The sequence below is a fragment of the Artemia sp. Qi Xiang Cuo genome, chromosome 16, assembly GCF_049724085.1.
Source record: "Artemia sp. Qi Xiang Cuo chromosome 16, ASM4972408v1, whole genome shotgun sequence".
Classification (NCBI taxonomy): domain Eukaryota; kingdom Metazoa; phylum Arthropoda; class Branchiopoda; order Anostraca; family Artemiidae; genus Artemia; species Artemia sp. Qi Xiang Cuo.
The window spans coordinates 61057865-61073105 of NC_142809.1; positions in this window are offsets into that span (position 1 = coordinate 61057865).

Genomic DNA, 15241 nt, shown 5'->3' on the forward strand with positions numbered 1-15241 from the left:
CTTTTAGGGGATTATTTGGGTGACAACAAATTAATCAACTATTTAGAGATTTTTTTTGGGTGAAACATTTTGTCTTTTAGAAGATGATTTGGGGTGAAACTCTGTGGTCCTTATAATACACACATTCCATTTGAACAATGTTTTAAGGTCCCCTACCCAAACCCCAAAGGGGCCCCTGGCCCAACTTTTTTGCCCCCTCCCCTGGGCCCCCTCCCCCGGGCCCCCAAAGGGCCCCATTTTTACCAACGGGCCCCCCAAAGGGCCCCCAGCTTTTTTGCCCCCCCCCCTATTTTTTTAATACTTTTTTTGGCACACTTGAGACACAGAGGGGCCCCCTTCCCCCAACTTTTCAACCCCCTCCCACCAGTAGCGTTTTGTCATGGTTTACCTTGTCACTGTTATATTCTCTTGATGTTTTAAAGTTCATTTAGGATTTTTTCGGTGAAATGTAAGTTGGAATATTTCAGTAGTGTTTTGTCGTGGTTTACCTTGTCACTGTTACATTCTTTTGATGTTTCAAAGTTCATTTTGAATATTTTTTCGTTGAAATGTAAGAGTTGGAATATTTCAGTAGTGTTTTATCGTGTTTACCTTGTCACTGTTACATTCTCTTTATGTTTCAAAGTTCATTTTGGATTTTTTCGTTAAAATGCAAGAGTTGGAATATTTCAGTAGTGTTTCGACGTGGTTTACCTTGTCACTGTTACATTCTCTTTCTTCAAAGTTTGTTTTGCATTTTTTTCGTTGAAATGTAAGAGTAGGAATTGTCACTGTTACATTCTCTTGATGTTTCAAATTTAATTTTGGATTTTTTGTTGACATGTAAGAGTTAGAATATTACAGTAGTTTTTTGTCACGGTTTACCTTGTCACTGTTACATTCTCTTGATGTTTCAAAGTTCATGTTTTTTTTTCTTAAAATGTAAGAGTTGGAATATTTCAGTAGTGTTTTGTTGTGGTTTACCTTGCCACTGTTACATTCTCTTGATTTTTCAAAGATGATTTTGGATTTCTTTCGTTGAAATGTAAGAGTTGGAATATTTCAGTAGTGTTTTGTCGTGGTTTACCTTGTCACTGTTACATTCTAAAGAAGTTTCAAAGTTCATTTTGGAATTTTTTAGTTGAATTGCTAGAGTTGGAATATTTCAGTAGTGTTTTCTCGTGGTTTAACTTGTCACTGTTACATTCTCTTGATGTTTAAAGGTTCATTTTAATTTTTTTTTCGTTGAAAAGTAAGAGTTAGATTATTTCAATAGTGTTTTGTCGTGATTTACCATGTCACTGTTACATTCTGAAGATGTTTCAAAATTCATTTTGGACTTTTTTCGTTGAAATGCAAGAGTTGGAATATTTCAGTAGTGTTTTGTCATGGTTTATCTCTTCACTGTTACATTCTCTTGATGTTTCAAAGTTCATTTTGGATTACATTCGTTGAAATGTAAGAGTTGGCATATTTCAGTAGTGTTCTGTTGTGGTTTATCTTCTCCCTGTTATATTCTCTTGATGTTTGAAAGTTCATTTTAGATTTTTTTTTTTCCTTGAAATGTAAGAGTTGGAATATATCAGTAGTTGTTTGTCGTGGTTTACCTTGTCACTGTAACATTCTCTTGATGTTTCAATGTTCATTTTGGATTTCTTTCATTGAAATGTAAGTGTCGGAATATTTCAGTTGTGTTTTGTCGTGGTTTACCTTGTCAATGTTACATTTTCTTGATGTTTCAAAGTTCACTTTGGATTTCATTCGTTGAAATGTAAGAGTTGTCATATTTCAGTACTTTTTTCACGTGGTTTACCTTGTCACTGTTACATTCTCTTGATGCTTCAAAGTTCATTTTGGATTTTTTTTTTTTGTTGAAATGTAAGTTGGATTATTTCAGTAGTGTTTTGTAGTGGTTTACCTTGTCACTGTTACATTCTCTTGATGTTTGAAATTTCATTTTGTTTTTTTCACTTGAAATGTAAAAGTTGCAATATTTCAGTAGTGTTTTGTCGTGGTTTACCAAGTCACTGTTACATTCTCTTGATGTTTCAAAGTTCGTTTTAGATTTATTTTGTTTAAATGTAAGAGTTGGGATATTTCAGTAGTGTTTTGTCGTGGTTTACATTGCCATTGTTACATTCTCTTGAGGTTTCAAAGTTCATTTTGGATTTTTTTTTTGTTGAAATGTAAAAGTTGGAATATTTCAGTAGTGTTTTGTTGTGGTTTACATTGTCACTGTTACATTCTCTTGATGTTTCAAAGTTCATTTTAGATTTTTTTTTTCCTTGAAATGTAAGAGTTGGAATATTTCAATAGTTGTTTGTCGTGGTTTACCTTGTCACTGTAACATTCTCTTGATGTTTCAATGTTCATTTTGGATTTCTTTCATTGAAATGTAAGTGTCGGAATATTTCAGTTGTGTTTTGTCGTGGTTTACCTTGTCAATGTTACATTTTCTTGATGTTTCGAAGTTCACTTTGGATTTCATTCGTTGAAATGTAAGAGTTGTCATATTTCAGTACTTTTTTCACGTGGTTTACCTTGTCACTGTTATATTCTCTTGATGCTTCAAAGATCATTTCGGATTTTTTTTTTCGTTGAAATGTAAGTTGGATTATTTCAGTAGTGTTTTGTAGTGGTTTACCTTATCACTGTTACATTCTCTTGATGTTTCAAAGTTCATTTTGTTTTTTTCCCTTGAAATGTAAAAGTTGCAATATTTCAGTAGTGTTTTGTCGTGGTTTACCACGTCACTGTTACATTCTCTTGATGTTTCAAAGTTCGTTTTAGATTTATTTTGTTTAAATGTAAGAGTTGGGAAATTTCAGTAGTGTTTTGTTGTGGTTTACTTTGTCACTGTTACATTCTCTTGAGGTTTCAAAGTTCATTTTGGATTTTTTTTTGTTGAAATGTAAGAGTTGGAATATTTCAGTAGTGTTTGCCGTGGTTTACCTTGTCACTAATACATTCTCTTAATGTTTCATTTTGTTTCACTTGAAGTTCATTTATAATTTTTTTTTCGTTGAAATGTAAGAGTTGGAATTGTCACAGTTACATTCTCTTGATGTTTCAAAGTTCATTTTGGATTTTTTCCCTTGAAATGTAAGAGTTGCAATATTTCAGTAGGGTTTTGATGTGGTTTACCATGTCACTGTGACATTCTCTTGATGTTTCAAAGTTCATTTTGGATTTTTTTCCTTGAAATGCAAGAGTTGGAATATTTCAGTAGTGTTTTGTCGTGGTTTACCTTTTCACTTTTACATTCTCTTGATGTTTCAAAGTTCATTTTAGATTTTTTTTTTTTTTGAAATGTAAGAGTTGGGATATATCGGTAGTGTTTTATTGTGGTTTACCTTGTCACTGTTACATTCTCTTGATGTTTCAAAGTTCATTTTGGATTTTTTTTTGAAATATAAGAGTAGCAATATTTCACTAGTGTTTTCTCGTGGTTTACCTTGTCACTGTTACATTCTCTTGATGCTTCAAAGTTAATTTTGGATTTTTTTCGCTGAAATGCAAGAGTTGGATTATTTCAGTAGTGTTTTGTCATGCTTTACCATGTCACTGTTGCATTCTGAAGATGTTTCTAAGTTCATTTTAGATTATTTTCGTTGTAATGTAAGAGTTGAAATATTTCAATAGTATTTTGTCGTACATTCTCTTGATGTTTCATGAGAATGAGTGGCGCGCCACTCTAAGTGAATCTAATTTAAGCCAACTTTTTCCATATATCTCTCACTATGACTGTGTGTGTGAGCAGGTGTCTTAAATTTCAACGAAAAAAATATCTAAAATAACTTTGAAATATCATGAGAATGTAACAGTGATAAGGTAGACCACGACAAAACACTACTGAAATATTCCAACTCTTACATTTCAAGTAAAAAATCCAAAATGAACTTTGAAACATCAAGAGAATGTAATAGTGACAAGGTAAACCACGACAAAATACTTTTGAAATATTCAAACTGTTACATTGCAATGAAATAAATCCAAAAGGAACTTTGAAACATCAAGAGAATATAACAGTGACTAGGTAGACCACGACATGACAATACTAAAATATTCCAAATTCCAATTCCAATTCCAAATATTCTAAATATTAAACAAGGTAAACCACAACAAAACACTATTGAGATAATCCAACTCTTACATTTCAACAAAAAAAATTCCAAAATGAACTTTGAAAAATCATGAGAATGTAACAGTGACAAGGTAAACCATGAAAAAACACTACTGAAATATTCCAACTCTTACATTTCAACGAAAGAAATCAAAAATGAACTTTGAAACATCAGGAGAATGTAACAGTGACAAGGTAAGTCACGACAAACCCTACTGAAATATTCCAAATCTTACATTTCAACGGAAAAAAAAAAATCTAAAATGAACTTTGAAACATCTTCAGATTGTAACTGTGACAAGCTAAACCATGACAAAACGCTACTGAAATATTCCAACTCTTACATTTCAAGGTAAAAAAAATCCAAATTTGAACTTTGAAACATCAAGAGAATGTAACAGTGAAAAGGTAAACCACGACAAAACACTACTGAAATATTCCAACTCTTACATTTCAACGACAAAAAAAAATCAAAAATGAACTTTGAAAAATCAAGAGAATGTAACAGTGACAAGGTAAACTACGAGGAAACACTATTGAAATATTCCAACTCTTACATTTCAACAAAAAAAATCCAAAATGAACTTAAAAACATCTTCAGAATGTAACAGTGACATGGTTTAGCACGACAAAACACTACTAAAATAATCCAACTCTTAGATTTCAACGAAACAAATCCAAAATGAACTTTGAAGCATCAAGAGAATGTAACAGTGACATGGTAAACCATGAGAAAACACTACTGAAATATTCCAACTCTTACATTTCAACTAAAAAAATCCAAAATGAACTTCGAAAAATCAAGAAAATGTAACAGTGACAACGTAAACGACTACAAAACACTACTGAAATATTCCAACTCTTAAATTTCAAGGCAAAAAAAAATCTAAAATTAACTTTGAAACATCAAGAGAATGTAACAGTGAATAGGTAAACCCCGACGAAACACTATTGAAATATTCAAACTCTTACATTATAATGAAAAAAATCTAAAATGAACTTTGAAACATCTTCAGAATGTAACAGTGACATGATAGAGCACGACAAAACACTACTGAAATAATCCAATTCTTACATTTCAACAAAAAAAGCCGAAATGAACTTTCAAACATCTTCACAATGTAACAGTGAAAAGGTAAACTACGACAAAACACTAATGAAATAATTCAAGTCTTACATTTCTACGGAAGAAATCCAAAATGAACTTACAAACGTCATGAAAATGTAACGGTGACCAGTTAAGCCAAGAGAAAACAGTACTGAAATAGTCAAACTATTACATTTCGAGGAAAAAAAAACTAAAAAAAACTTTGAAACATCAAGAGAATGTAACAGTGATAAAGTTAACCACGACAAAACACTACTGAAATATTCCAACTCTTACATTTCAACGACAAAAAAAATCCAAAATTAACTTTAAAAAATCAAGAGAATGTAACAGTGACAAGGTAAACTACGAGAAAACACTATTGAAATATTCCAGCTCTTACATTTCAACAAAAAAAAATCCAAAATGAACTTAAAAACATCTTCAGAATGTAACAGTGACATGGTTTAGCACGACAAAACACTACTGAAATAATCCAACTCTTACATTTCAACGAAACAAATCCAAAATCAACTTTGAAGCATCAAGACAATGTAACAGTGACATGGTAAACCATGAGAAAACACTACTGAAATATTCCAACTCTTACATTTCAACGAAAAAAATCCAAAATGAACTTCGAAAAATCAAGAAAATGTAACAGTGACAATGTAAACGACTACAAAACACTACTGAAATGTTCCAACTCTTCATTTCAAGACAAAAAAATCTAAAATGAACTTTGAAACATCAAGAGAATGTAACAGTGAATAGTTAAACCACGACGAAACACTATTGAAATATTCCAACTCTTACATTACAATGAAAAAAATCTAAAATGAACTTTGAAACATCTTCAGAACGTAACAGTGACATGATAAAGCACGACAAAACACTACTGAAATAATCCAATTCTTACATTTCAACGAAAAAAAGAAATGAACTTTGAAAGATCTTCAGAATGTAACAGTGACAAGGTAAACCACGACAAACACTACTGAAATAATCCAACTCTTACATTTCAACTAAAGAAATACAAAATGAACTTTGAAAAATCAAGAGAATGTAGCAGTGACAAGGTAAACCACGACAAAACACTACTGAAATATTCCAACTCTTACATTTCAAGGAACATTTCATCGAAGGAAATCCAAAATGAACTTTGAAACATCAAGAGAATGTAACAGTGACAAGGTAAACCACGAGAAAATACTATTGAAATATCCCAACTCTTACATTTCAATGTAAAAAATAATCCAAAATGAACTTTGAAACATAAAAATAATGTAACAGTGAAAAGAAAAACCACAACAAAACACTACTGAAATATTCCAACTCTTACATTTCAACAAAAAAAAATCCAAAATGAACTAAGAAACATCTTCAGAATGTAACAGTGACATGGTTTAGCACGACAAGACACTACTGAAATAATCCATTTCTTACATTTCCACGAAAGAAATCCAAAATGAACTTTGAAACATCAAGAGAATGTAACAGTGAAAAGGTAAACCACGACAAAACACTACTGAAATATTCCAACTCTTACATTTCAACGAAAAAAAAATCCAAAATGAACATTGAAAATCAAGAGAATATAACAGTGACAAGGTAAACTACGAGGAAACACTATTGAAATATTCCAACTCTTACATTTCAATGTAAAAAAATCAAAAATGAACTTTGAAAAATCATGAGAATTTAACAATGATAAGGTAAACCACAACAAAACACTAATTAAATATTCCAACTCTTATATTTCAACAAAAAAAAAATCAAAAATAAACTTAGAAACATCTTCAGAATGTAACAGTGACTATGTAAACCACGACAAAACACTACTGAAATAATCTAACTCTTGCATTTCAACGAAAAAAACCAAAATGAACTTTGAAACATCAAGAGAATGTAACAGTGGAAAGGTAAACCCCGAAAAAACACTACTGAAATAATCCAACTCTTACATTTCAACGACAAAAAAAATCCAAAATGAACTTTGAAACATCAAGAGAATATAACAGTGACAAGGTAAACTACGAGGAAACACTATTGAAATATTCCAACTCTTACATTTCAACAAAAAAAATCCAAAATGAACTTAAAAACATCTTCAGAATGTAACAGTGACATGGTTTAGCACGACAAAACATTACTGAAATAATCCAACTCTTACATTTCAACGAAACAAATCCAAAATCAACTTTGAAGCATCAAGACAATGTAACAGTGACATGGTAAACCATGAGAAAACACTACTGATATATTCCAACTCTTACATTTCAACGAAATAAATCCAAAATTAACTTTTAAAAATCAAGAGATTGTAACTGTGACAATGTAAACGACTACAAAACACCTCTGAAATGTTCCAACTCTTACATTTCAAGGCAAAAAAAATCTAAAATGAACTTTGAAACATCAAGAGAATGTAACAGTGAATAGTTAAACCACGACGAAACACTATTGAAATATTCCAACTCTTACATTACAATGAAAAAAATCTAAAATGAACTTTGAAACATCTTCAGAACGTAACAGTGACATGATAAAGCACGACAAAACACTACTGAAATAATCCAATTCTTACATTTCAACGAAAAAAAGAAATGAACTTTGAAAGATCTTCAGAATGTAACAGTGACAAGGTAAATCACGAAAAACACTACTGAAATAATCCAACTCTTACATTTCAACGAAATAAATCAAAATGAACTTTGAAACATCAAAAGAATGTAACAATGACAAGACGAATCACGACAAAACACTGCTGAAATATTCAAACTCTTACATTTCAATGAAAAAAACTAAAATGAACTTCGAATCATCAAGAAAATGTAAAAGTGACAAGGTAAACCACGACAAAACACTACTGAAATATTCCAACTCTTACATTTCAACCAAAAAAATCCAACAAACTATGAAACATCAAGAGAATGTAACAGTGACAATTCCAACTTTTACATTTCAACAAAAAATATCCAACATGAATTTTGAAGCATGAAGAGAATGTAACAGTGACAAGGTAAACCACGAGAAAGCATTACTGAAATATTCCAACTCTTACATTTCAACGAATGAAATCCAAAATGAACTTTGAAACATCAAGAGAGCATAACAGTGACATGGTAAAACACGACAAACACTACTGGAATATTCCAACTCTTACATTTCAACGATTGAAATCCAAAATGAACTTTGAAACATCAAGAGAATGTAACAGTGACAAGGTAAACCACGAGAAAATACTATTGAAATATTCCAACTCTTACATTTCAATGTAAGAAAAATTCAAAATGAACTTTGAAACATAAAGAGAATGTAACAGTGAAAAGGTAAACCACAACAAAACACTACTGAAATATTACAACTCTTACATTTCAACAAAAAAAAATCCAAAATGAACTAAGAAACATCTTCAGAATGTAACAGTGACATGGTTTAGCACGACAAAACACTACTGAAATAATCCATTTCTTACATTTCAACGAAAAAAATCCAAAATGAACTTTGAAACATCAAGAGAATGTAACAGTGAAAAGGTAAACCACGACAAAACACTACTGAAATATTCCAACTCTTGCATTTCAACGAAAAAAAAATCCAAAATGAACTTTGAAAAATCAAGAGAATATAACAGTGACAAGGTAAACTACGAGGAAACACTATTGAAATATTCCAACTCTTACATTTCAATGTAAAAAAATCAAAAATGAACTTTGAAACATAAAGAGAATGTAACAGTGATAAGGTAAACCACAACAAAACACTACTGAAATATTCCAACTCTTACATTTCAACAAAAAAATTCCAAAATGAACTTAGAAACATCTTCAGAATGTAACAGTGACATGGTTTAGCACGACAAAACACTACTGAAATAATCCAACTCTTACATTTCAACGAAACAAATTCAAAATGAACTTTGAAGCATCAAGAGAATGTAACAGTGACATGGTAAACCATGAGATAACACTACTCAAATATTTCAACTCTTACATTTCAACGAAAAAAAATCCAAAATGAACTTCGAAACATCTTCTGAATGTAACAGTGACAAGGTAAACCACGAAAAAACACTACTGAAATATTCCAACTCTTACATTTCAAAAAAAAAATCCAAAATGAACTTAGAAACATCTTCAGAATGTAACAGTGACATGGTTTAGCACGACAAAACACTACTGAAATAATCCAACTCTTAGATTTCAACGACACAAATCCAAAATGAACCTTGAAGCATAAAGTGAATGTAACAGTGACATGGTATACCATGAGAAAACACTACTGAAATATTCCAACTCTTACATTTCAACGAAACACATCCGAAATGAGCTTCGAAACATCTTCAGAATGTAACAGTGACAAGACAAACTATGACAATACACTACTGAAATATTCCAACTCTTGCATTATAACTAAAATTATCCAAAATGAACTTTGAAACATCAAGAGAATAAAACACTGACTAAGTAAATCACAACAAAACACTACTGAAATATTCCAACTCTTGCATTTCAACGAAAAAAAAAATCCAAAAACGGACTCTGAAACATCAAGATAATGTAACAGTGACAAGGTAAACTACGACGAAACACTACTGAAATATTCTAACTCTTACATTTCAATGAAAAAAAAAAATCCAAAATGAACTTTGAAAAATCAAGAGAATGTAAAAGTGACAAGGTAAACCACGAGGAAACACTACTGAAATATTCCAACTCTTACATTTCAATGTAAAAAAATCCAAAATGAACTTTGAAAAATCAAGAGAATGTAACAGTGACAAGGTAAACTACAAGGAAACACTACTGAAATATTCCAACTCTTACATTTCAAGGAAAAAAACTAAAATGAACTTTGAAACATCAAGAGAATGTAAAAGTGACAAGGTAAACCACGACAAAACACTACTGAAATATTCCAACTCTTACATTTCAACGAAAAAAAATCCAAAATGAACTTTGAAACATCAAGAGAATGTAACAGTGCCAATTCCAACTCTTATATTTCAACGAAAAATGTCCAAAATGAACTTTGAATCATTAAGAGAATGTAACATTGACAAGGTAAACCACGAGAAAGCAGTACTGAAATATGCCAACTCTTACATTTCAACGAATGAAATCCACAATGAACTTTGAAACATCAAGAGAGCATAACAGTGACATGGTAAAACACGACAAACACTACTGGAATATTCCAACTCTTACATTTAAACGAATGAAATCCAAAATGAACTTTGAAACATCAAGAGAATGTAACAGTGACAAGGTAAACCACGAGAAAATACTATTGAAATATTCCAACTCTTACATTTCAATGTAAAAAAAATTCAAAAGGAACTTTGAAACATAAAGAGAATGTAACAGTGAAAAGGTAAACCACAACAAAACACTACTGAAATATTACAACTCTTACATTTCAACAAAAAAAAAATCCAAAATGAACTAAGAAACATCTTCAGAATGTAACAGTGACATGGTTTAGCACGAAAAAACACTACTGAAATAATCCATTTCTTACATTTCAACAACAAAAAATTCAAAATGAATTTCTAAACATCAGGAGAATGTAACAGTGACATGGTAAACCACGACAAAACACTTCTGAAATATTCCAACTCTTATATTTCAAAGAAAAAAAAAAATCTAAAATGAACTTTGAAAAATCAAGAGAATGTAACAGTGACAAGGTAAACTACGAGGAAACACTATTGAAATATTCCAACTCTTACATTTCAATGTAAAAAAATCAAAAATGAACTTTGAAACATAAAGAGAATGTAGCAGTGATAAGGTAAACCACTAGAAAATACTACTGAAATATTCAAACTCTTACATTTCAACTAAAAAAAAATCCAAAATGAACTTTGAAACATCTTCAGAATGTAACAGTGACATGGTATAGCATGACAAAACACTACTGAAATAATCCAACTCTTACATTTCAACGAAAAAAATTCAAAATGAACTTTGAAGCATCAAGAGAATGTAACAGTGACATGGTAAACCATGAGATAACACTACTCAAATATTCCAACTCTTACATTTCAACGAAAAAAATCCAAAATGAACTTCGAAACATCTTCTGAATGTAACAGTGACAAGGTAAACAACGAGAAAATACTACTGAAATATTCCAACTCTTACATTTCAACTAAAAAAAAATCCAAAATGAACTTTGAAACATCTTCAGAATGTAACAGTGACATGGTATAGCACGACAAAACACTACTGAAATAATCCAACTCTTAGATTTCAACGACACAAATCCAATATGAACCTTGAAGCATCAAGAGAATGTAACAGTGACATGGTAAACCATGAGAAAACACTACTGAAATATTCCAACTCTTAAATTTCAACGAAAAAAATCCAAAATGAACTTTGAAACATCTTCTGAATGTAACAGTGACAAGGTAAACCACGAGAAAACACTACTGAAATAATCCAATTCTTACATTTCAACGAAAAATATCCAAAATGAACTTTGAAACATCAAGAGAATGTAACAGTGAAAAGGTAAACCACGACAAAACACTACTGAAATATTCTAACTCTTACATTTCAAGGAAAAAAAAAATCCAAAAACGAACTTTGAAACATCAAGAGAATGTAAAAGTGAAAAGGTAAACCACGACAAAAAACTATTGAAATATTCCAACTTTTACATTACAAAGAAAAAAAAAAAATCAAAAATGAACTTTGAAAAATCAAGAGAATGTAACAGTGACAAGGTAAACTACGAGGAAACACTATTGAAATATTCCAACTCTTACATTTCAATGTAAAAAAATCCAAAATGAACATTGAAAATCAAGAGAATGTAACAGTGACAAGGTAAACTACGAGGAAACACTATTGAAATATTCCAACTCTTACATTTCAATGTAAAAAAATCAAAAATGAACTTTGAAACATAAAGAGAATGTAACAGTGATAAGGTAAACCACAACAAAACACTACTGAAATATTCCAACTCTTACATTTCAACAAAAAAAAAATCCAAAATGAACTGAGAAACATCTTCAGAATGTAACAGTGACATGGTTTAGCACGACAAAACACTACTGAAATAATCCAACTCTTACATTTTAACGAAACACATCCAAAATGAACTTCGAAACATCTTCTGAATGTAACAGTGACAAGGTAAACCACGAGAAAACATTACTGAAATATTCCAACTCTTACATATGAAGGTAAATAAAAATATAAAATAAACTATGAAATATCAAGACAATATAAAAATGAATAGGTAAACCACAAAAAAACGTTACCGAAATAAATCAGCTCTTACATTTCCACAAATGAAGTCAGAAATGAACTTTGATGCATCAAGAGAATGTAATAGTGAGAAGGTAAACCACAACGAAACACTATTGAAATATTCCAACTCTTACATTACAACGAAAAAAAATCTAAAATGAACTTTGAAACATCTTCAGAATGTAACAGTGACATGGTAAAGCACGACAAACACTACTGAAATATTCACTACGAAACATTTCTTCGAAAAAAAGAAATGAACTTTGAAACATCTTCAGAATTTAACAGTGACAAGTTAAACCACGACAAACACTACTGAAATATTACAACTCTTACATTTCAACGAAAGAAATCCAAAATGAACTTTGAAACATCAAGAGAATGTAACAGTGAAAAGTTAAACCACGACAAAATACTACTGAAATATTCCAACTCTTACATTTCAAGGAAAAAAATCTAAAATGAACTTTGAAACATCAAGAGAATGTAACTGTCACAAGGTAATCCACGACAAAACACTACTGAAATATTCCAACTCTTACATTTCAACGAAAAAAATCCAAAATGAACTTTGAAACATCCAGAGAATGTAACAGTGACAATTCCAACTCTTACATTTCAACGAAAAAAATCCAAAATGAACTTTGAAGCATCAAGAGAATCTAACAGTGACAAGGTAAACCACGAGAAAACAGTACTGAAATATGCCAACTCTTACATTTCAACGAATGAAATCCAAAATGAACTTTGAAACATCACGAGAGCATAACAGTGACAAGGTAAAACACCACAAACACTACTGACATATTCCAACTCTTACATTTCAGCGAAAGAAATCCAAAATGAACTTTGAAACATCAAGAGAATGTAAGAGTGACAAGGTAAACCACGACAAATTACTACTGAAATATTCCAACTTTTATATTTCAAGGGAAAAAAATTCTAAAATGACCTTTGAAACATCAAGAGAATGTAACAGTGACAAGGTAAACCACGACGAAACACTACTGAAATATGCCAACTCTTACATTTCAACGAAAAAATCCAAAAAGAACTTTGAAACATCAAGAGAATGTAATAGTGAGAAGGTAAACCACAACAAAACACTATTGAAATATTCCAACTCTTACATTAAGACGAAAAAAAATCTAAAATGAACTTTGAAACATCTTCAGAATGTAACAGTGACATGGTAAAGCATGACAAACACTACTGAAATATTCCAACTCTTACATTTCAACGAAAAAAAGAAATGAACTTTGAAACATCTTCAGAATGTAACAGTGACAAGGTAAACCATGACAAACACTACTGAAATATTCCAACTCTCACATTTCAACGAAAAAATCCAAAATGAACTTTGAAACATCTTCAGAATGTAACAGTGACAGGATAAACCACGAGAAAACACTACTGAAATATTCCAACTCTTACATTTCACCGAAAAAAAATCCAAAATGAACTTTGAAAAATCAAGAGAATGTAACAGTGACAATGTAAACCACTACAAAACACTACTAAATATTCCAACTCAGACATTTCAAGGAAAAAAAAAATATAAAATGAACTTTGAAACATCAAGAGAATATAAAAGTGAATAGGTAAACCACGACAAAACACTACTGAAATATTCCATCTCTTACATTTCAACGAATGAAATCCAAAATAAACTTTGAAACATCAAGAGAATGTAATAGTGAGAAGGTAAACCACAACAAAACACTATTGAAATATTCCAACTCTTACATTAAAACGAAAAAAATCTAAAATGAACTTTGAAACAACTTCAGAATGTAACAGTGACATGGTAAACCACGACAAACACTACTGAAATAATCCAACTCTTACATTTCAACAAAAAAAGCCGAAATGAACTTTGAAACATCTTCAGAATGTAACAGTGACAAGGTAAACCATGACAAAACACTAATGAAATAATCCAACTCTTACATTTCAACGAAAGAAATCCAAAATGAACTTTAAAACATCAAGAGAATGTAACAGTTACAAGGTAAACCACGACAAAACACTACTGAAAAAGTCCAACTCTTACATTTCAAGGAAAAAAAACTAAAATGAACTTTGAAACATCAAGAGAATGTAACAGTGACAAGGTAATCCAAGACAAAACACTACTGAAATATTCCAACTCTTACATTTCAACGAAAAAAATTCAACATGAACTTTGAAACATCAAGAGAATGTAACAGTGACAGTTCAAACTCTTACATTTCAACGAAAAAAATTCAAAATGAACTTTGAAGCATCAAAAGAATGTAACTGTGACAAGGTAAACCACGAGAAAGCAGCACTGAAATATGCCAATACTTACATTTCAACGAATGAAATCCAAAATGAACTTTGAAACATCAAGAGAGCATAACAGTGACAAGGTAAAACACGACAAACACTACTGTAATATTCCAACTCTTACATTTCAGCGAAAGAAATCCAAAATGAACTTTGAAACATCAAGAGAATGTAAGATTGACAAGGTAAACCACGACAAAACACTACTGAAATATTCTAACTTTTATATTTCAAAGAAAAAAAATTCTAAAATGAACTTTGAAACATCAAGAGAATGTAACAGTGACAAGGTAAATCACGAGAAAACACTACTGAAATATTCCAACTCTTACATTTCAACGAAAAAATCCTAAATAAACTTTGAAACATCAACAGAATGTAATAGTGAGAAGGTAAACCACGACAAAACACTATTGAAATATTACAACTCTTACATTACAACGAAAAAAATCTAAAATGAACTTTGAAACATCT